The following is a 22,833-nucleotide window of genomic DNA, read 5'->3' as shown; positions in this document are numbered from 1 at the left end:
TGACCTCCTCTCTCGTAATTTCGAACTCCTCCAAGGCCGCCTGGTTTACCTCCCTTTCTCCTAGCACAGTGACCTCACCCTGTTCTATTGTGAAGACCTCCTGGAACCTCTTGTTGAGTTCCTCACACACCTCTCTGTCATTCTCTGTATACCTGTCCTCGCCTGTTCTAAGTTTCAGTACCTGTTCTTTTACTGTTGTTTTCCTTCTGATGTGACTGTGGAGTAGCTTTGGTTCAGTCTTGGCTTTGTTTGCTATATCATTTTCAAAATTTTTCTCTGCTTCTCTTCTCACCCTGACGTACTCATTCCTGGTTCTCTGGTATCTCTCTCTGCTTTCTGGTGTTCTGTTATTCCGGAATTTCCTCCACGCCTTTTTGTTCAGTTTCTTCGCTTCGATACATGCCCTATTATACCATGGATTCTTCTGTTGCTTCTCGGATTTTTCCCTTTGGGCCGGGATGAACCTGTTTACTGCCTCCTGACACTTTTGGGTAACATAGTCCATCATACCCTGTACAGACTTGTCTCTGAGGTTTGTGTCCCAAGGTATTTCACTTAGGAAACTTCTCATCTGTTCATAATTCCCCTTTCGGTATGCCAGCCTTTTGATTCCTAGTTCTTTTTTGGGGGAGATAAGTCCTAGCTCTACCAAGTACTCAAAGTTCAGTACACTGTGGTCACTCATTCCCAAGGGCGCTTCCATCTTAACTTCCCTTATATCCCATTCATTTAGGGTAAATATCAAATCAAGCATTGCTGGTTCATCTTCTCCTCTCATTCTTGTTGGTTCTTTGGTGTGCTGGCTTAGAAAGTTTCTTGTTGCCACGTCCAGCAGCTTAGCTCTCCATGTTTCTGGTCCTCCATGCGGGTCTCTGTTCTTCCAATCTATCTTCCCATGGTTGAAGTCTCCCATAATTAGTAATCCATATCCATTCCTGCTAGCAACAGAAGCTGCTCTTTCTATTATGTTAATGGTGGCCATGTTGTTTCTATCATATTCCTGTCTAGGTCTTCTGTCATTTGGTGGTGGATTATATATGACTGCGACTATAATTTTTTTCCCTCCATTTGTTACAGTACCTGCTATGTAGTCACTGAAACCTTCACAGCCCTGAATATCCATCTCCTCAAAATCCCAGCCTTTTCTTACCAGCAGAGCTACACCACCCCCACCTCTTCCTTCCCTCTCTTTCCTCATAACATAATAGTCCTGTGGGAACACTGCATTTGTTATCGTTTTCGTGATCTTTGTTTCTGTGAGGCTATTATGTCTGGGTTTTCCTCTAGTACCAGTTCTCCAAGCTCATTTGCTTTATTTGTAATTCCATCTATGTTAGTGTACATCGCTTTGAGGCTCACTTTCTTCTGTCCCTTCTCAAATCGCCTCCTTGGTGAGTGTTCTGCTGGTGGGGGAGGCTGTTCCATGGTTGTGAGGACCTGTGAGGTGGATAACAGGGTCTCAGAGGATACTGGGATGAGGGGCGGGGATCCAGTGAAGGGGGAGGGACAGGGAGGGTATGGGGTGAAAGGGGAGGGAGGACGGGAAGGAAAGGGGGGGAGGGAGGACTCGGGAGGAGGGGAGGGGTAGAAGGGTGGGGATTGGGTGTGGGGGGAGGGAGATTTGGCTGAACATTTGAGTGGGGGCAGGGAGGGTTTGGGGTAGAGGGGTTTTCTATGCAGAGGAGGGAGGCGGGGTTGTCCTCCCTTCTGGTGTTACTGGGTAGCTGGTTGTGGGTTCCCCCCTCGCCTCTGGGGGTGTTGTGCTGGGAGCTGTAACTTCCTGGTTTTCCCCTCTCGCCCTGCGCCTCTTCCTTGCTTCTGCCGCCACGGCTCTCTCCTCCCTTGTCATGTCTCTCTGGAGGAATACATTTTTTAATTTTCCCACGTTTTTCAGGGAGCTCTTCCTTGATAGGATCTTCTCTTTTGTGTTCTCGTTTGCAAACACTATCTTTATCATTCGGTCTCGGTCTTTGTTGTACCGGCCTAGCCTGAAAACCTTCTCAATGCTATGCTCAGCCCCTTCCATGTCTAGTGCCTTTAGTACTTCATTCACTGCTGCTTTGTCCTTGTCATTCCACTCTGTCCTATTAGATCCTTCCTGCTCCTTAATACCCACAGCAACCACTGATCTGTTCCTTTCCAGCAGTTGGCTAGTGGAGCGGGCCGCCTCCTGCGAGGTGGCTGCTTTCATGGCCACCTCCATCACTGCAGTCATTACTTCAGAGTTATTTTTTTTTAGTATTTCCGCAAATGTTGATTTTATTGTGGCATTCTCATCCAGAAAACTATTACCACCTTCTCCCTGGGTGGTTTTCTGATTCTCAGCCTCGATACCATTCTCTTTGAGGGCTCTAATCTCCTCCTTTGCTGCTGTCAGCTCTCTTTTCAGGTTGCTTATTTCGTTCTTCATTTCCTGCATCATTTCTTGCATCTCACTCTTGATGTCCTCCAGAAACTGGGCGAACATTTCCTTCATCTCGTCACCTTGGCTCTTTCCTGTTCCCCTGGGACCTCTGGCTGCCATGTTTGACCCTGGTGGGATGGGGGAGGGAGAGAGAGAGAGAGAGGAAGAGAGAGAGAAAGAGAGAGAAAGGGAGTGATAAAGGGAGAGATAAATGGGTGGGTGGGGGGGGATCCGACCCTTCCACTGAAGTGAGAAGAAAGTAGAAGGGGAGGGGGGTAGGAGATGGAGAGAGAGGCGGGAGGGAGAGAGAGGAGAGGGAGAGAGTGGGTGAGGGAGAGAGCGGGTGAGGGAGAGAGCGGGTGAGGGAGAGAGGGAGGGAGGTGTGTGTGTGTGTGTGAGCAGAGAGGGAGGGGGAAGGAAAGAGAGGGAGGGAGAGAGGGAGGGAGGGAGGGAGGGAGAGAGAGAGAGAGAGAGAGAGAGAGAGAGAGAGAGGGAGGGAGGGAGGGAGGGAGAGAGAGAGAGAGAGAGAGAGAGAGAGAGAGAGAGAGAGAGAGAGAGAGAGAGAGAGAGAGAGAGAGAGAGAGAGAGAGAGAGAGAGAGAGAGAGAGAGAGAGAGAGAGAGAGAGAGAGAGAGAGAGAGAGAGAGAGAGAGAGAGAGAGAGAGAGAGAGAGAGAGAGAGAGAGAGAGAGAGAGAGAGAGAGAGAGAGAGAGAGAGAGAGAGAGAGAGAGAGAGAGAGAGAGAGAGAGAGAGAGAGAGAGAGGGAGAGAGAGAGAGAGAGAGAGAGAGAGAGAGAGAGAGGTAGAGAGAGAGAGAGAGAGAGGTAGAGAGAGAGAGAGAGAGAGAGAGAGAGAGAGAGAGAGAGAGAGAGAGAGAGAGAGAGAGAGAGAGAGAGAGAGAGAGAGAGAGAGAGAGAGAGAGAGAGAGAGAGAGAGAGAGAGAGAGAGAGAGAGAGAGAGAGAGAGAGAGAGAGAGAGAGAGAGAGAGAGAGAGAGAGAGAGAGAGAGAGAGAGAGAGAGAGAGAGAGAGAGAGAGAGAGAGAGAGAGAGAGAGAGAGAGAGAGAGAGAGAGAGAGAGAGAGAGAGAGAGAGAGAGAGAGAGAGAGAGAGAGAGAGAGAGAGAGAGAGAGAGAGAGAGAGAGAGAGAGAGAGAGAGAGAGAGAGAGAGAGAGAGAGAGAGAGAGAGAGAGAGAGAGAGAGAGAGAGAGAGAGAGAGAGAGAGAGAGAGAGAGAGAGAGAGAGAGAGAGAGAGAGAGAGAGAGAGAGAGAGAGAGAGAGAGAGAGAGAGAGAGCAGGAGAGAGAGAGCAGGAGAGAGAGAGCAGGAGAGGGAGAGCAGGAGAGAGATAGTGGGAGTGGGAGAGAGGGAGTGGGAGAGAGGGAGTGGGAGAGAGGGAGAGTGGGGAGGGGAAGAGTGTGTGTATCTCAGATCTGTATCTGTATGTGAGTGTGTGTGTGTACCTATGTATCTGGGCTAGTGTTGGGTCGCTCCCTTGGGCATCAATAAACTCCTTTTCAGACACTCTCTGAATGTCTCGTAATTTCAGAGGTTTTTCTGGGCGAGTCAGCTTGTTGCTCTCTGACCTGGTAGAGACAGCTGCCACGAACGAGTTACCTGTTAATGGAGTTGCTGTCGCTTCAACCAGAGGTTTTGCTTCTCTGTCCATTACTTTACAGCTTGCTTTCTCTCCCTTATTCTTCAGCTGGGCGAGGGTGTGGTCATTCCCTGTGACGTCACCCCCAGGCGAGTCACCCGTTGCAGCAGCTGACTGAGGGCGGCTGCACTCCTCACTTTCCCCCGTTTTCTTTAAGGGTGAACTAGGGCAATCAGAGCCTCCCGGAACATTCCACAATAAGAGTCCATATACAGCACGTTCCTGTTGAACGGCACAAATTTTTTCTTTGATGTAAGGAACCCACGATCGACCCACACATACACCTCCACCATCTCTTTAGAATAGCCGTTTGGGAATTTGACATAGATATATGTCTACCTACCTACCTACCTACCAGTTTATAGAACTCACTCCCTACTGAATTGAAAAGCTGTCCAACTTTTACATCATTCAAAATCAATACTAAAAAGTACCTAATTTCATCTTCATAGTTTTTCACTTTTGCCTTAAAATTGCACTGTATCAATTGCTACCCAATCTCCCAACCTTTATGTTCCCAATTTGAACATCTTTACCATTGTGACCATTGCTGTTTTCTTATATGTGCTGCCAATCTGTTGTATGGTGTTTATAAATCTTGTTTATCTGTATCTTTTGCTACCCAGTCTCCCAATCTTTATGTACCCAATCTGAACATCTTTACCATTGTGATCATTGCTGTCTTATATGTGCTGTCAATCTGCTGTATGGTGTCTATTAACCTTGTTTAAATTACTAATCAAGCTGTCAATGTAATCAATCAGAGCTTTAATATAACAATGTGCTTTAATATACTTACTTATCTCTCTCATCTCATTTTTCTCTTGTAATGTATCTTTATCATTTATCAATTCTGATAGAAATTACCTACTTAAAATTATCTGCTAGATTAAGGACCTGCCCGAAACGCTGCGCGTACTAGTGTCTTTACAAGAATGTAAATACTGTACTATCCAATGTATTCTCACAAACCCAATGTACCTTCATGTATATATATAAATAAATAAATAAATAAATAAATAAATACCTGTCTCAGATCCTGGCTTTACTAGGCTTTTTCTCACCATGTGGGTAGTGGCGCCTTTGTCACGGAAGATTTTCGCCGATTTTCCGTTAACATTTCCGTCCACCACCTCAAGGGTCCAAGCTAGTGGATCCTTTCCAACGTTGGGATGTGTCTTACCACTTGAGCTCACACCTGCTATGTAACCTGATTTCGGGTTTGCCTTGCAATCAGCTACCTGATGACCTGGCTTACCACAGGTGTAGCACTTGTGCACATGCTTGTTGGAGGAGTTTCCCTGCTCCCCCGACACACCAGTCTTAGGCTTAGCTCCCTCGCCAGCACCTGTAGCATGATGCTGCTCGTGCGGCTTCACCCCTTTCACCTGTCTCCTGACCCCAGCCCACAGATCACCTTGCTTGGCCATAGACAGATTCGACACAACTTCCTGCTCTTTGAGCTTGACACGCAGAGACGATTAGCATGCTTCTAAAAACAGTTCGCGAATCATCAGTTGATAGAACTCCATGCTCCCAGGAGCAGTCTCCATGAGTTCACAGTAACGGTTTAGACTCAATTCTAACCGCTGATTTATATTAGCACATATGTCTCCCTTTTTGCAATTGAGCCCTACGGAAATTCTCTAGCATCCGGTCTGCAGTGATGCCAAAACCGTTCAGCAGCACTGTTGTCAATGCCTCGTAATCTCCGCGCGCACCCAGACTGTGGTAGATGGTTAGTGCGATACCTTTTAACAATGCACTAAGAGCGAGTGCCCACTTTGATCTTTCCCACCCACAATCAGCGGCGTGACCTTCGAAACGCTTGATGTATGCATCCATCGAGTCGCCCCTTTCATCAAAGTTAGCTAATTTAGATAGTTTGACAGTCTTACCTTGTTCAACGTTAGTCTCTGGTGAACGACCACTTGTCTGGTCATTCTGCTTCGATTGCAACTGCATGCGAGCTATGTGTTCAGTACTCTCTCTGTTCTGCTGATCAGTCCAGCATTTGTTTTCTCTCTCCTGCTGATCACTCCACAGTTTACTTTCTCTCTCCTGCTGATCAGTCCAGCATTTGTTTTCTCTCTCCTGCTGATCAGTCCATAGTTTGCTTTCTCTCTCCTGCTGATCAGTCCACAGTTTGCTTTCTCTGTCCTGCTGATCAGTCCAGAGTTTCATAGCTTGCTCTGCTACTTTATTCTGTTCGAATCCCAACCCCTTAACCTGGTCGCGGTATTCCTCTAAGGTGAATAAGTGTGAGCCTGTAATACCTACTCTTTGAGTTGGTGTCGTCCACAAGGACCTTTTGGGCAGAGATTCTTCCCCGTAGAATCCCCCCAACGAAGTATTTAAAGGGCAAGATTCCCGTGTGACTCTGTTTTCTTCCACAGCGCGCGTAATTCAAGTGACATAATTCTCGGTGACGTCACCCACAGGGGTCTCTACCTCCAAGTTGTCTCTCACTGGGGTCTCTCCCACTGTGTTATCTCTCACCGGGGTCTCACCACCGATAGCTGTTACAACCCTTGAGACTTAGTACGGTTCTTTCCCGCAGTGATTAATTATATTAAATCGGCCTTGCCAACATGTGTCTAGGGGTAAAGGAATAAAACACTGCATAACTTGGGGAAACAATATATCTATGCTAAGGATGACAAACATAACAATTAAATGGTACAGGTAATAGCCAGAAATATTCTTTAGCATGCAATAATATAATACAAACTCGTTATTGAGCATTGAGCAATATTACCAGCACATGAAGTACTTAATGGAATAAATGCACAATCATCTAACCAGAGAATTAACCGAGTATTAGCTAAAATAACAATAACCACGGACTTAACTTAAAATACATGTCTCCTCCCGATCAACTCTGCCACGCCTCTGACCAAGCGTCTCTTTCCAGGGCAGGCGTCTACCACAATGTCAACTAAACATCCACATAAACTATTGTGGAAATTCTACTAACAAAATGTAGTACTAATATTCAAATCATTATTAATCTTAAGAGTATTAAATACTGTTACATCGCTCAATATAATTTACTGGCAAACAATAATAAGAATTAATCAAGGTTGAACTATAAACACTCGCTTGACATCAAGTTCCCACACTGGCCACATCCAAATATGGTCAACTCCCCACACGGAGAAACCAACATGAAAATACTTGCACAAAAGCCTCATACAATATAATGCAACTCAGGCACACTACAGCATGCTACAATATATAACATACAATAATCTATCATCATACAACTGGATACTATATTAATTATAGAACAAGACAATAAAGTATATAAGCATCAAGAGTAATGTTAGAATCCTAGTAAGATTCGTAACAATAGCCTCATCCAGTATGATGAGACTTGCGCATGCCACCTTAGTACTACCCTGCATGTGTGTTTGTAGCATCCCCTCTTCCATGGCCCTCGTGTGCTGCTCCACTCATTCTTTACACTCTTGCTCAGTAAGAGTGTTGTAGTCATCAGGTCTATGAGCGGTCAAGGCCAGGCAAAGATGCAGGTGACGCTGTTTGAACTTGAACTCTCCACACTCAGACATACTGGTGGTGTGTGTGTACCTAACAGGGCATTAAACGTCCTCTGAATACTGCTCGTCACTTTTGAATTTTCAGGGAAATTTAAGTGCGAAACTTTACTTTACAACCTAGCTCATAGGTTCCAACTAAGCCCCACGTTGGGCGCCAGATGTGGGGTTTTCTATTTTGCTTTCTCGACTGCAATGCGTACGTCATCAATGTACATGTGGCAGACACTTCACGAAGCTCTCGGAATCAGCAGAGAAAATGCGAGAGCAACCGTACAGGGCCTGGGAGCAAGGTCGAGTTAGAGTCCTTGAGGGTCTCTTCTCAGACTATCCTCACCTGGTCCTGCTCCACGTTGATCGTTGGAATCTCCTCAATGATTTAACACTTTAAGGGACTCCTACGGTCCTCATCACATTTATAGTTATGTGAATTAGGCAACTTGGTGTTGGAGACACCTGGAGCTGAAGGCTTGAGTAAATAGTTGGCAGTATTCAGAAGTGGTTCACCGGAAACACCGCATAAAGCCTAACAGTAGTTTATTTACTAACTTAACCACTAACACAAAAGATGCTTGATTTACTTTAGATTGGCGTCAGAAAGGCTATGGTGTCATTAGCGAGACTCTTGACGTCTGGCTAATCGATTCGGATCCACTCATGGCGAAACACCTAACTTAACACAGTTGACAGCCAATCATTAACACTATCATTGCTATCTAATTATTTTAGATAGCAATGACGAGTAATTCTTTGAAAATTCTTTGGAGACGATTCCTAACCTATACTTCTTCTCAAGGTCATGTTTTTTATTAATAGATTTAAGTATTCCCTCTGTAAGCCCAGGATTGTTTAGCCTTTTAGTTGGGACTTGTTTCATTAGCATAGGACAGTGGGTGTTATAAAGGCCGAGAGTTTTTGAAGAAAAGATTACACTGCTAGGTTGATGTCCCCTATGTTACCTAATTCGGACTCCCAGTTGACATTAGCAGCAGCAGCTATAAAATTGCCTAGTCTCTAGTTCTAATTACTTTTAAGCATGTTAGTTCTTGGTGGTAGTAAAGAGCAGTACCACCACCTCTCTGAATTGGTCGACAGTTGTGAATTGCTGAGTAGTTTGGCATGTTAAAGAGTTGAGTAGTATCCTCTTTTAACCACGTTTCAGTAAGCATAATAAAAGAGAATTTGTTGTCAATAGTTTCAATCAAGGCACTAACATCATCGAAGTGTTTGCTTAGAGATCTTACATTCAAGTTAATTACAGAGATATTGTGATTATGTGTTAATACATTGTTTACATCATGTGCTGTAAAATATCTGCAATTTTGATCATTAAAGTGATGATTGTCATAGATAGTGGATATGAGGTTTAGTTCTGGGTTCTTTGCATAAGAAGGCTGGTTGTAGGAAAACAAGGCAAGAATGGCAATTACAAAATAAAAATTGTATATAAAAGGTGGGAATTAATAAAAATATAAACAAGACTATACAAGACAAACACAAAATGAACAAAAAAATGAAAAATGAGGTAGAATGCTTACAAGTACTCTCAGGTACACTGTAAGTAATAATTTGCAATTTGAGACACAGGCAAAGCCAGGGGTACAATGGAGTAAGGGAGTATGGCGAGGCTAGGCAACCTAGATAATAAATGAAAGCAAAGAAAAAAGTTGAATAATGAACATAGGCAAATTTAATGTAATGATTATTAACCATAAATAGTTTAGTTATGATCCTATAATTAATAAGAACTAATGAAAATATTAATGCACTCAATTAATTAAGTCCAATAAATGATTAATAAAAATTTAATTTAAAAAAGTGTAACAAAGAGACTTTGGATACGTAGCCCACACTAGGTGACATGGGGGGGGGGTAATTATGTTGACTCAATGAGAGTGATAATAAGGTGGGACAAACCACATTGGGAGAGGAAAGTGTTGATGTTATCCTCATTAGCAATTGTAAACATTGCTATTGTAAACTTCAGTAGCCTAGACCTACTGAAGTTTTTCTTACTTTAATCAAGCCATCTCTAACGAAGCACTGATGAATCGCATCTGGGTTTTGATAACGAATTTGACGCAGGCGGTGGAGGAGTTGCTGTCTTTTTCTAGTCAAGCACTCGTTGATGTATAATCCCTTTCGTTGGGATGCAGCTGTCCGGACAAGATGAGATTTTATGGACTGGGAAGCTAGCTTGAGGCGAATTTTTCGCTGGTTTTGTCCTGATGGATTCTTTTTGCCTACTCTGTAGGCAGCAATAATGTCTGTTTTATTTAGAGTGACACGCAATTCGTCTTTTATGAGAGCATGAACTATTTCAATACACTTTTCACCTTCACGTTCCACAGAAATATCTTAGGACGACACAACAACAGAGTCAAGCAACTTTTGCTGATCTTGTTCATCCTGGGAGATGGAATGTTGGGCGGATAATGCACTTATACATACAGTCATTTTGTTGAGAGCTTCCTCTTGATTTTTATGGCTTCATCAGTTTTCAGATGTATGTTTTCCTCGCGGAGATCATTCAAGTCATGCTGGAGTTGATCTTGGCTAGCCTTATAGTTTCTAATATCCTCGCGAAGAAGGTTTTTTCTTGTTGTTGTTGATGAAGGTTCAAGCGGTTCGCTTGGTTCTCAATTTGAAAACTCAGGATGATCGTATTTTGAGTCTCAAGGACTAGGCACAACTTTTTGAACCACTGATTCTTGGCCCAGTTAGGGAAATCCAGTGAAATCTTTAATTTCGTAAAGTGGGATGTAAGCATGAAATCAAGAGAGGATTGAGAGGACACAGCTCCCTGGCTCAATGATAGGGTAGAGGGGAGAGCTTCACCGCCGCCGCGGGCCCCAGAGCTTCCAGACGGAGAAACACGAAGGCTGTCAGTGTTGGTCGGGATGGATACCTTGTTACTCTTATTTCCCTGCAGTCTTGTTTTTGGGAGACATGATTAGTTGAGAATGGGACTGGGGTATATGTTGTGGCTGAAACTTGCGTCAGGCAGCGCGGAGGCGGGCAGAGGCGGGCAGCAGGCACTGGTACTCACAGTCGTAGAGGATTGTTTTGAATTTTGTTTGAGATGGAATGAGTTGATTTGGGTTGGTTACTGTGAATGTGCTATGACATGCTTGGACTCCATGTACTTAGCTGCCTGTGGGTGGTGGTCTACATCATCTGGGGGTAGTTTGAGGGCTGAAATACAGCTTAGAGTGAGGAGCATAGCGAGCACTCAACAGCGTCAGACGACGGTCAGACGACGTGCCTTGTATCTGGTCTCCTGTTCCATACACCTATCTTCATTACATTGCATTTGCTTGGGTTAAAATCTAACAACCATTTGTTCGACCATTCCTGCAGCTTGTCCAGGTCTTCTTGAAGCCTCAAGCTGTCCTCCTCTGTCTTAATCCTTCTCATAATTTTGGCATCGTCAGCAAACATTGAGAGTAATGAGTCTATATCCTCTGGGAGATCATTTACGTATATCAGAAACAGGATAGGTCTGGGTACAGAGCCCTGTGGGACTCCACTGGTGACTTCACGCCAATCTGAGGTCTCACCCCTCACTGTAACTCTCTGCTTCCTATTGCTTAGGTACTCCCTTATCCACTGGAGTACCTTACCAGTTACTCCTGCCTGTTTCTCCAGCTTATCTGTCAGCCTCTTATGGGGTGCTGTGTTGAAGGCTTTCCGACAGTCAAAAAAAAAAGTATATTCACCTAGTTGTGCTTGCGGGGGTTGAGCTTTGCTCTTTCGGCCCGCCTCTCAATTGTCAGTCAACTGTTACTAACTATTAACTAATTTTTTTCACACACACACACCCAGGAAGCAGCTCCGTAACAGCTGACTAACTCCCAGGTACCTATTTACTGCTAGGTAACAGGGGCATCAGAGTGAAAGAAACTTTGCCCATGTGTTTCTTCTTGGTCCGTAATTCTTGGTTCTTGGACTTGTAATTCCACAGAATTACGAGTCCTGCGCGCTGTCCGCTTAGCTACCAGACTACCAGTACTCACCTAGTTGTACTCACCTAGTTGTGCTTGCGGGGGTTGAGCTCTGGCTCTTTGGTCCCGCCTCTCAACCGTCAATCAACAGGTGTACAGGTTCCTGAGCCTACTGGGCTCTATCATATCTACACTTGAAACTGTGTATGGAGTCAGCCTCCACCACATTGCTTCCTAATGCATTCCATTTGTCAACCACTCTGACACTAAAAAAGTTCTTTCTAATATCTCTGTGGCTCATTTGGGCACTCAGTTTCCACCTGTGTCCCCTAGTGCGTGTGCCCCTTGTGTTAAATAGCCTGTCTTTATCAACCCTGTCGATTCCCTTGAGAATCTTGAATGTGGTGATCATGTCCCCCCTAACTCTTCTGTCTTCCAACGAAGTGAGGTTCAATTCCCGTAGTCTCTCCTCGTAGCTCATACCTCTCCGCTCGGGTACTAGTCTGGTGGCAAACCTTTGAACCTTTTCCAGTTTAGTCTTATGCTTGACTAGATATGGACTCCATGCTGGAGCCGCATACTCCAGGATTGGTCTGACATATGTGGTATATAATGTTCTGAAAGATTCCTTACACAAGTTTCTAAAGGCCGTTCTTATGTTAGCCAACCTGGCATATGCTGCTGATGTTATCCTCTTGATATGAGCTTCAGGGGACAGGTCTGGCGTGATATCAACCCCCAGGTCTTTCTCTCTCTCTGACTCTTGAAGTATTTCATCTCCCAAGTGATACCTTGTATCTGGTCTCCTACTTCCTACCCCTATCTCCATTACATTACATTTGCTTGGGTTAAACTCTAACATCCATTTGTTCGACAATTCCTGCAGCTTGTCCAGGTCTTCTTGAAGCCTCAAGCTGTCCTCCTCTGTCTTAATCCTTCTCATAATTTTGGTGTCGTCAGCAAACATTGAGAGGAATGAGTCTATACCCTCTGGGAGATCATTTACGTATATCAGAAACAGGATAGGTCCAAGCACAGAGCCCTGTGGGACTCCACTGGTGACTTCACGCCATTCTGAGGTCTCACCCCTCACTATAACTCTCTGCTTCCTATTGCTTAGGTATTCCCTTATCCACTGGAGCGCCCTACCAGTTACTCCTGCCTGTTTCTCCAGCTTATGCATCAACCTTTTATGGGGTACTGTGTCAAAGGCTTTCCGACAGTCCAAAAAAATGCAGTCCGCCCATCCTTCTCTTTCTTGCTTAATCTTTGTCACCTGATCATAGAATTCTATCAAGCCTGTAAGGCAAGATTTACCCTCCTTGAACCCATGTTGATGGGTTGTCACGAAGTCTCTTCTCTCCAGATGTGTTACTAGGTTTTTTCTCACAATCTTCTCCATCACCTTGCATGGTATACAAGTTAAGGACACTGGCCTGTAGTTCAGTGCCTCTTGTCTGTCACCCTTTTTAAATATTGGTACTACATTAGCAGTCTTCCATACTTCTGGTAGGTCTCCCGTTTCCAGTGACCTACTATACACTATGGAGAGTGGCAAGCAAAGTGCTCCTATACACTCTTTCAATTCCCATGGTGAGATTCCATCCGGCCCAACAGCTTTTCTCACATCCAGCTCCAATAGGTGCTTCTTGACCTCATCTCTTGTAATTTCGAACCTTTCCAAGGTCACCTGGTTTGCTGCCACCTCTCCTAGTGCCGTGACTTCTCCCTGTTCTATTGTAAAGACCTCCTGGAACCTTTTGTTGAGTTCTTCACACATCTCTTTGTCATTCTCTGTGTACCTGTCCTCGCCCACCCTAAGTTTCATCACCTGTTCCTTCACTGTTGTCTTCCTCCTGACGTGACTGTGTAGTAGCTTTGGTTCGGTCTTGGCTTTATTAGCTATATCATTTTTATACCTTTTCTCAGCTGCTCTTCTCACACTAACATACTCGTTCCTGGTTCTCTGGTATCTCTCTCTACTTTCTGGTGTTCTGTTATTACGGAAGTTCCTCCATGCCCTTTTGTTCAGCTCCTTTGCTTTCATACATTCCCTATTAAACCACGGATTCTTCCTTTGCTTCTCTGTTTTTTCCTGTCGGGCCGGGACAAACCTGCTTACAGCCTCCTGACATTTTTGGGTGACATAGTCCATCATGTCTTGTACGGACTTAGCTCCGAGTTCTGTGTCCCAATGTATATCCCATAGGAATTTATTCATCTCCTCATAGTTTCCCTTTCGGTACGCTAGCCCTTTGTTTCTCAGTTCTTTTTTGGGGGTGATAATTCCTAGGTCAACCAGGTACTCAAAGCTCAATACACTATGATCACTCATTCCCAAGGGGGCTTCCAACTTAACTTTCCTTATATTCGACTCATTTAGGGTAAATATCAGATCAAGCAAGGCTGGTTCATCCCCTCCTCTCGTTCTCCTGCTTGCACACACACACACACACACACCAGTGTGTGTGTGTGTGTGTGTGTGTGTGTGTGTGTGTGTGTGTGTGTGTGTGTACTCACCTAGTTGTACTCACCTAGTTGTGTCTGCAGGATCGAGCATTGACTCTTGGATCCCGCCTTTCGAGCATCGGTTGTTTACAGCAATGACTCCTGTCCCATTTCCCTATCATACCTGGTTTTAAAATTATGAATAGTATTTGCTTCCACAACCTGTTCCTGAAGTGCATTCCATTTCCCCACTACTCTCACGCTAAAAGAAAACTTCCTAACATCTCTGTGACTCATCTGAGTTTCAAGCTTCCATCCATGTCCTCTCGTTCTGTTACTATTCCGTGTGAACATTTCGTCTATGTCCACTCTGTCAATCCCTCTGAGTATCTTATACGTTCCTATCATGTCCCCCCTCTCCCTTCTTCTTTCTAGTGTCGTAAGGCACAGTTCCCTCAGGCGCTCCTCATACCCCATCCCTCGTAGCTCTGGGACGAGTCTCGTTGCAAACCTCTGAACCTTTTCCAGTTTCATTATATGCTTCTTCAGATGGGGACTCCATGATGAGGCGGCATACTCTAAGACTGGCCTCACGTAGGCAGTGTAAAGCGCCCTAAATACCTCCTTACTTAGGTTTCTGAATGATGTTCTAACTTTTGCCAGTGTAGAGTAAGCTGCTGTCGTTATCCTATTAATATGTGCCTCAGGAGATAGATTAGGTGTTACGTCCACCCCCAGGTCTCTTTCACGCGTCGTTACAGGTAGGCTGTGACCCTTCATTGTGTACTGTCCCTTTGGTCTCCTATCTCCAAAAACCCATTTCCATAACTTTACATTTGCTCGTGTTGAATTCTAGTAGCCATTTCTCTGACCATCTCTGCAATCTGTTCAGGTCCTCTTGGAGGATCCTGCAATCCTCATCTGTCACAACTCTTCTCATCAACTTTGCGTCATCCGCAAACATCGACATGTAGGACTCTACGCCTGTAAACATGTTGTTAACATATATAAGAAATAGAATTGGTCCCAGCACCGATCCTTGTGGTACTCCACTTGTAACTGTTCACCAGTCCGACTTCTAGCCCCTTACCGTAACTCTTTGGCTCCTTCCTGTTAGGTAGTTCCTTATCCATGCTAGGACCTTTCCCCCGACCCCCGCCTGCCTCTCGAGCTTGAACAGCAGTCTCATGTGCGGTACTGTATCAAAGGCTTTTTGGCAGTCCAGAAATATGCAGTCTGCCCAACCATCTCTGTCCTGTCTTATCCTCGTTATTTTATCATAGAATTCCAGAAGGTTTGTTAGGCACGATTTCCGTGTCCAGAACCCATGTTGATGTTTGTTCACAAACCTAATGTTCTCCAGGTGTGCAACCAGTCGTAGTCTAATTATTCTTTCCAGTATTTTACAGGGGATGCTTGTCAGTGATACAGGTCTATAGTTAAGTGCCTCCTCCCTATCACCTTTCTTGAAGATCGGCACGACATTTGCCTTCTTCCAACAACTGGGCAATTCTCCTGACATAAGTGACTCATTTAAGATCATTGCCAGAGGCACGCTGAGGGCCTGTGCTGCTTCTTTTAGTATCCACGGTGATACTTTGTCTGGTCCAACTGCTTTAGTTGCATCTAGAGTTGTCAACTGTTTCATTGCCTCCTCTGCTGTCACCTCTATATCTGATAGTCTTTCATCTAGGGTAACCCCTTCCAACAATGGGAGCTGCTCAGGCGTGTGTGTGTGTGTGTGTGTGTGTGTGTGTACTCACCTAATTGTACTCACCTAATTGTGCTTGCGGGGGTTGAGCTCTGGCTCTTTGGTCCCGCCTCTCAACCGTCAATCAACTGGTGTACAGATTCCTGAGCCTATTGGGCTCTATCATATCTACATTTGAAACTGTGAATGGAGTCAGCCTCCACCACATCACTTCCTAATGCATTCCATTTGCTAACTACTCTGACACTGAAAAAGTTCTTTCTAACGTCTCTGTGGCTCATTTGGGTACTCAGCTTCCACCTGTGTCCCCTTGTTCGCGTCCCACCAGTGTTGAAAAGTTCATCCTTGTTTACCCGGTCGATTCCCCTGAGGATTTTGTAGGTTGTGATCATGTCCCCCCTTACTCTTCTGTCTTCCAGTGTCGTGAGGTGCATTTCCCGCAGCCTTTCCTCATAACTCATGCCTCTTAGTTCTGGGACTAGTCTAGTAGCATACCTTTGGACTTTTTCCAGCTTCGTCTTGTGCTTGACAAGGTACGGGCTCCATGCTGGGGCCGCATACTCCAGGATTGGTCTTACATATGTGGTGTACAAGATTCTGAATGATTCCTTACACAGGTTCCTGAACGCCGTTCTGATGTTAGCCAGCCTCGCATATGCCGCAGACGTTATTCTCTTTATGTGGGCTTCAGGAGACAGGTTTGGTGTGATATCAACTCCTAGATCTTTCTCTCTGTCTGTTTCATTAAGTACTTCATCTCCTATTCTGTATCCTGTGCCTGGCCTCCTGTTTCCACTGCCTAGTTTCATTACTTTGCATTTACTCGGGTTGAACTTCAACAGCCATTTGTTGGACCATTCACTCAGTCTATCCAGGTCATCTTGTAGCCTCCTACTATCATCCTCTGTTTCAATCCTCCTCATAATTTTTGCATCGTCGGCAAACATTGAGAGGAACGAATCTATACCCTCTGGGAGATCATTTACATATACCAGAAACAGTATAGGTCCAAAGACTGACCCCTGCGGGACTCCACTTGTGAAAAGTGGAGTGGTGTGTGAAGTGGTGTGTGAAAAAAGTGGTGTGTGTGTGTGTGTGTGTGTGTGTGTGTGTGTGTGTGTGTGTGTGTGTGTGTGTGTGTGTGTGTGTGTGTGTGTGTGTGTGTGTGTGTGTGTGTGTGTGTGTGTGTTTGTGTGTGTGTGTGTTTTGGGTGGCTGTTTGTGGGGTTCGTGTGTGATAAGGATAAACAGGGGATGTGGGGCGTGAGGGTGAGAAGAGGTGAGGGAAGAGAGGAGGGAGGGGCGTGCAAATGGGGGGGGGGGGGGTGAGGGATGTATATGTTACCCTGTTGGAGGTTTGTACGTAAAGGGGAGGTAGGGGGTGTGTTTTGGGAGAGTGAGAGGTTGGGAAAGTGCGTGGGAGGGCGAGAATGGATGGTCACTTGACCCTCTCAAATATGTATACTGAAGCTTCCTATCCTGAATGAGCCATTTGAAATTTTTTAAATATATTTGATATAATGAAAGCCAAGAATTATACTTTAACTTGCTTCATACACCAGGTAGGTGACTGAAAACATGTCCCCACCAGCCACCACCTCCTCAACACAACCAGGCAATAGTTGGATGTTATACTTACGACATTAAGGTTGTCGAGATCCTCCTGTACTGCACATGTCCACTTGGGGGTAGTTGCTATTTTCTTTCTATGTTTGTCCACTAAATGACCGTCACTGTGGAAAACTTTCCTTTCGTTCGCAGACTTTAGGAGATCCATCACTGTGGGTGCTTTAGTAACACTGGAAAATCACTAGTCTCTGTTATGCTGTTCCAGACACTTCACACGAGTCCTGACCCGCTCATGGCACTGTCTTGCAACACAACTGGATCGTTATATATATCTTATCTAAGATGCACAAATTTACTCTAATACGCTGATCAGTGCCTATCTGTACTGCGTGGGAAGAAATACTATGTTTAGTCTATATTATACATAAATATTCAGAGATACAGATGTTAATTCACGGACACTCACTCACACATGTGTGACTGTTGGTGTACCAGTAGTGTGTGCTGGTGTACCAGTAGTGTGTTGGTGTACCAGTAGTGTGCTGGTATACCAGTAGTGTGTTGGTGTACCAGTAGTGTGTGTTGGTGTACCAGTAGTGTGTTGGTGTACCAGTAGTGTGTTGGTGTACCAGTAGTGTGTTGGCGTACCAGTAGTGTGTGCTGGTGTACCAGTAGTATGTTGGTGTACCAGTAGTGTGTTGGTGTACCAGTAGTGTGTTGGTGTACCAGTAGTGTGTTGGTGTACCAGTAGTGTGTTGGTGTCCCAGTAGTGTGTGTTGGTGTACCAGTAGTGTGTGTTGGTGTACCAGTAGTGTGTTGGTGTACCAGTAGTGTGCTGGTGTACCAGTAGTGTGTGCTGGTGTACCAGTAGTGTGCTGGTGTACCAGTAGTGTGTTGGTGTACCAGTAGTGTGTGTTGGTGTACCAGTAGTGTGTTGGTGTACCAGTAGTGTGTTGGTGTACCAGTAGTGTGTTGGTGTACCAGTAGTGTGTGCTGGTGTACCAGTAGTGTGCTGGTGTACCAGTAGTGTGTGTTGGTGTACCAGTGGTGTGCTGGTGTACCAGTAGTGTGTGTTGGTGTACCAGTGGTGTGCTGGTGTACCAGTAGTGTGCTGGTGTACCAGTAGTGTGTGTTGGTGTACCAGTAGTGTGCTGGTGTACCAGTAGTGTGTGTTGGTGTACCAGTAGTGTGTGTTGGTGTACCAGTAGTGTGTGTTGGTGTACCAGTAGTGTGTGCTGGTGTACCAGTAGTGTGTTGTTGTACCAGTAGTGTGTTGGTGTACCAGTAGTGTGTTGGTGTACCAGTAGTGTGTGCTTGGTGTACCAGTAGTGTGCTGGTGTACCAGTAGTGTGCTGGTGTACCAGTAGTGTGTTGGTGTACCAGTAGTGTGTGCTGGTGTACCAGTAGTGTGTTGGTGTACCAGTAGTGTGTTGGTGTACCAGTAGTGTGTGTTGGTGTACCAGTAGTGTGTGCTGGTGTACCAGTAGTGTGTTGGTGTACCAGTAGTGTGCTGGTGTACCAGTAGTGTGTTGGTGTACCAGTAGTGTGTTGGTGTACCAGTAGTGTGTTGGTGTACCAGTAGTGTGTGTTGGTGTACCAGTAGTGTGTGTTGGTGTACCAGTAGTGTGCTTGGTGTACCAGTAGTGTGTGTTGGTGTACCAGTAGTGTGTGTTGGTGTACCAGTAGTGTGCTGGTGTACCAGTAGTGTGTTGGTGTACCAGTAGTGTGTTGGTGTACCAGTAGTGTGTGTGGTGTACCAGTAGTGTGTTGGTGTACCAGTAGTGTGCTGGTGTACCAGTAGTGTGCTGGTGTACCAGTAGTGTGTTGGTGTACCAGTAGTGTGTTGGTGTACCAGTAGTGTGTTGGTGTACCAGTAGTGTGTTGGTGTACCAGTAGTGTGTTGGTGTACCAGTAGTGTGTTGGTGTACCAGTAGTGTGTTGGTGTACCAGTAGTGTGTTGGTGTACCAGTAGTGTGTTGGTGTACCAGTAGTGTTTGTGTGTACCAGTAGTGTGTTGGTGTACCAGTAGTGTGTTGGTGTACCAGTAGTGTGTTGGTGTACCAGTAGTGTGTTGGTGTACCAGTAGTGTGTGGTGTACCAGTAGTGTGTGTGGTGTACCAGTAGTGTGTTGGTGTACCAGTAGTGTGTTGGTGTACCAGTAGTGTGTTGGTGTACCAGTAGTGTGTGTTGGTGTACCAGTAGTGTGCTGGTGTACCAGTAGTGTGTGGTGTACCAGTAGTGTGTTGGTGTACCAGTAGTGTGTTGGTGTACCAGTAGTGTGCTGGTGTACCAGTAGTGTGTTGGTGTACCAGTAGTGTGTTGGTGTACCAGTAGTGTGTTGGTGTACCAGTAGTGTGTGTGGTGTACCAGTAGTGTGTGTTGGTGTACCAGTAGTGTGTTGGTGTACCAGTAGTGTGTGTTGGTGTACCAGTAGTGTTGGTGTACCAGTAGTGTGTGGTGTACCAGTAGTGTGTGCTGGTGTACCAGTAGTGTGTTGGTGTACCAGTAGTGTGTTGGTGTACCAGTAGTGTGTTGGTGTACCAGTAGTGTGTTGGTGTACCAGTAGTGTGTGGTGTACCAGTAGTGTGTTGGTGTACCAGTAGTGTGTTGGTGTACCAGTAGTGTGTTGGTGTACCAGTAGTGTGTGCTGGTGTACCAGTAGTGTGTTGGTGTACCAGTAGTGTGTCTGGTGTACCAGTAGTGTGCTGGTGTACCAGTAGTGTGTGCTGGTGTACCAGTAGTGTGTTGGTGTACCAGTAGTGTGTTGGTGTACCAGTAGTGTGTTGGTGTACCAGTAGTGTGTGTTGGTGTACCAGTAGTGTGTGTTGGTGTACCAGTAGTGTGTTGGTGTACCAGTAGTGTGTTGGTGTACCAGTAGTGTGTTGGTGTACCAGTAGTGTGTTGGTGTACCAGTAGTGTGTTGGTGTACCAGTAGTGTGTGTTGGTGTACCAGTAGTGTGTTGGTGTACCAGTAGTGTGTTGGTGTACCAGTAGTGTGTTGGTGTACCAGTAGTGTGTTGGTGTACCAGTAGTGTGTTGGTGTACCAGTAGTGTGTTGGTGTACCAGTAGTGTGTGTTGGTGTACCAGTAGTGTGTTGGTGTACCAGTAGTGTGTGTTGGTGTACCAGTAGTGTGCTGGTGTACCAGTAGTGTGTTGGTGTACCAGTAGTGTGTTGGTGTACCAGTAGTGTGTTGGTGTACCAGTAGTGTGTGTTGGTGTACCAGTAGTGTGTTGGTGTACCAGTAGTGTGTTGGTGTACCAGTAGTGTGTTGGTGTACCAGTAGTGTGTTGGTGTACCAGTAGTGTGTGTTGGTGTACCAGTAGTGTGTTGGTGTACCAGTAGTGTGCTGGTGTACCAGTAGTGTGTGGTGTACCAGTAGTGTGTTGGTGTACCAGTAGTGTGCTGGTGTACCAGTAGTGTGTGCTGGTGTACCAGTAGTGTGCTGGTGTACCAGTAGTGTGCTGGTGTACCAGTAGTGTGTTGGTGTACCAGTAGTGTGCTGGTGTACCAGTAGTGTGTTGGTGTACCAGTAGTGTGCTGGTGTACCAGTAGTGTGTTGGTGTACCAGTAGTGTGCTGGTGTACCAGTAGTGTGCTGGTGTACCAGTAGTGTGTTGGTGTACCAGTAGTGTGTTGGTGTACCAGTAGTGTGTTGGTGTACCAGTAGTGTGTCTGGTGTACCAGTAGTGTGTTGGTGTACCAGTAGTGTGTGTGTGTACCAGTAGTGTGTTGGTGTACCAGTAGTGTGTGTTGGTGTACCAGTAGTGTGTGCTGGTGTACCAGTAGTGTGTTGGTGTACCAGTAGTGTGTTGGTGTACCAGTAGTGTGCTTGGTGTACCAGTAGTGTGTTGGTGTACCAGTAGTGTGCTGGTGTACCAGTAGTGTGCTTGGTGTACCAGTAGTGTGTTGGTGTACCAGTAGTGTGCGTGGTGTACCAGTAGTGTGTGTTGGTGTACCAGTAGTGTGCTGGTGTACCAGTAGTGTGTTGGTGTACCAGTAGTGTGTTGGTGTACCAGTAGTGTGTGCTGGTGTACCAGTAGTGTGTTGGTGTACCAGTAGTGTGTGTTGGTGTACCAGTAGTGTGTGCTGGTGTACCAGTAGTGGTGTTGGTGTACCAGTAGTGTGTTGGTGTACCAGTAGTGTGTGTGGTGTACCAGTAGTGTGTTTGGTGTACCAGTAGTGTGTGTTGGTGTACCAGTAGTGTGTGTTGGTGTACCAGTAGTGTGTTGGTGTACCAGTAGTGTGCTGGTGTACCAGTAGTGTGTGTTGGTGTACCAGTAGTGTGTTGGTGTACCAGTAGTGTGTTGGTGTACCAGTAGTGTGTTGGTGTACCAGTAGTGTGTCTGGTGTACCAGTAGTGTGTGTTGGTGTACCAGTAGTGTGTTGGTGTACCAGTAGTGTGTGTTGGTGTACCAGTAGTGTGTTGGTGTACCAGTAGTGTGCTGGTGTACCAGTAGTGTGTGTTGGTGTACAGTAGTGTGTGTTGGTGTACCCGTAGTGTGTTGGTGTACCAGTAGTGTGTTGGTGTACCAGTAGTGTGTTGGTGTACAGTAGTGTGTTGTTGGTGTACCAGTAGTGTGTGCTGGTGTACCAGTAGTGTGTGTGGTGTACCAGTAGTGTGCTGGTGACCAGTAGTGTGTGCTGGTTAACCAAGTAGTGTGTTGGGGTCCAGTAGTGTGTGCTGGTGTACCAGTAGTGTGTTTGGTGTACCCAGTAGTGTGTTGGTGTACCAGTAGTGTGTGTTGGTGTACCAGTAGTGTGTTGGTGTACCAGTAGTGTGTTGGTGTACCAGTAGTGTGTTGGTGTACCAGTAGTGTGTGTTGGTGTACCAGTAGTGTGTTGGTGTACCAGTAGTGTGTGTTGGTGTACCAGTAGTGTGTTGGTGTACCAGTAGTGTGTTGGTGTACCAGTAGTGTGTTGGTGTACCAGTAGTGTGTTGGTGTACCAGTAGTGTGCTGGTGTACCAGTAGTGTGTTGGTGTACCAGTAGTGTGTTGGTGTACCAGTAGTGTGTTGGTGTACCAGTAGTGTGCTGGTGTACCAGTAGTGTGTGTTGGTGTACCAGTAGTGTGTTGGTGTACCAGTAGTGTGTTGGTGTACCAGTAGTGTGTGTTGGTGTACCAGTAGTGTGTTGGTGTACCAGTAGTGTGTGTGGTGTACCAGTAGTGTGTGTGGTGTACCAGTAGTGTGTTGGTGTACCAGTAGTGTGTTGGTGTACCAGTAGTGTGTGCTGGTGTACCAGTAGTGTGTTGGTGTACCAGTAGTGTGCTGGTGTACCAGTAGTGTGTTGTGTACCAGTAGTGTGTTGGTGTACCAGTAGTGTGTGTTGGTGTACCAGTAGTGTGTTGGTGTACCAGTAGTGTGTTGGTGTACCAGTAGTGTGCTGGTGTACCAGTAGTGTGTTGGTGTACCAGTAGTGTGTGGTGTACCAGTAGTGTGTTGGTGTACCAGTAGTGTGTTGGTGTACCAGTAGTGTGTTGGTGTACCAGTAGTGTGTTGGTGTACCAGTAGTGTGTGTGGTGTACCAGTAGTGTGTTGGTGTACCAGTAG

Source organism: Procambarus clarkii, chromosome 2 (genome assembly GCF_040958095.1).
Source record: "Procambarus clarkii isolate CNS0578487 chromosome 2, FALCON_Pclarkii_2.0, whole genome shotgun sequence".
Lineage (NCBI taxonomy): Eukaryota > Metazoa > Arthropoda > Malacostraca > Decapoda > Cambaridae > Procambarus > Procambarus clarkii.
The sequence above is the reverse complement of the archived record's forward strand: the minus strand, read 5'-3'. Positions refer to the sequence as shown.